This window comes from Octopus bimaculoides, chromosome 2, assembly GCF_001194135.2.
Source record: "Octopus bimaculoides isolate UCB-OBI-ISO-001 chromosome 2, ASM119413v2, whole genome shotgun sequence".
NCBI lineage: Eukaryota > Metazoa > Mollusca > Cephalopoda > Octopoda > Octopodidae > Octopus > Octopus bimaculoides.
The window spans coordinates 81,997,301-81,998,579 of NC_068982.1; positions in this window are offsets into that span (position 1 = coordinate 81,997,301).

Here is a 1,279-nt window from a genome sequence, read left to right on the forward strand (position 1 = left end):
ATAATAATAATAATAATAATAATAATAATGATGATAATAATAATAGATGCATAAATGAAAGAAAATAAGGCTGTAATGATATTGAAAGAAAAAAAATGGCGATATTTATAACAAGTAAATCCTTTGAAATAAAGTTTGAACGACATGAAATATGCAAGTTGCTTGTGGGTATGAGAATTTTGTATCTTATCTAGATACATTATAAAATCAAAGTCTGTAAACCCTGCTGCGATATCGGAAGCAACCATCTGTGGTTGACCAAGTTAGGAACTGACGACGGGTGTAAAGGTCTACGATGTACGATGTCGGATTTAAAAGGCACCACGTAAAAACAATGAAAAAATTGGTAGCAAAACTTTTCCTGCAAGAACAGTAACAATAACAACCATGATGATGATGATGGGGATTATGATGAGGATGATGACGACGACGATGATGATGATGATGATGATGATGATAGGTGGTAATGATCATGGAAGCGTATTGGTCTTGGGAGGGGGTGGGGCGATAACGGTAAATTCTGTTCAACGCATCGTCATATTTCAGACCACCAATGGAGAAAGATTATAAAAATGTGTGAGCTGTTAGCCACATTGAAAAGTATATTGAAGCATGTATGTATAACGGTGAGTGTATGTATATATGTAGGTGTGTATGTAAATGTGTTTGATATACATAAACATTTGTACATATACATACCTATTTATACACAAAAGCAGTGCAGAAATGGGCTGAAAGAAAAGAAAATGTAAAACCGGGAAATTCTCAATTATGATCATCGAAGAGATATGACACACGGTGGAGTACAGACGCACAGTCACGCTCACAAACCATTACACATAGTCATGCAATAGATACATGCATACATACACACATACATACATAATACATACATACATACATGCACACATACATACATGCATACACACATAAATACATATATATAAATAATATATACATATATGCCCGCATACATGCATAAGTACATACGTATACACACACATATATAAATACACACACACACACACACACATATATATATATATGTATATATATGTATATATAATAGAGTTATTAATATTTCTAAGTCTCTCTAAAGGAGACTACGGCAACGGTACTGGAAATTAATAGTTATCGCCAAGCCAACATGGCAGTCCCAAAATTAGGACGAAAGCTGCCGTGAATTAGCTCCAAGAAGCCATCGCCTCTAGCTAGCTATGTGACACACGAAACCTGTGTCCTTTATAACCTTCGAACAGGGGAGGTCAGCAGTTTCCCC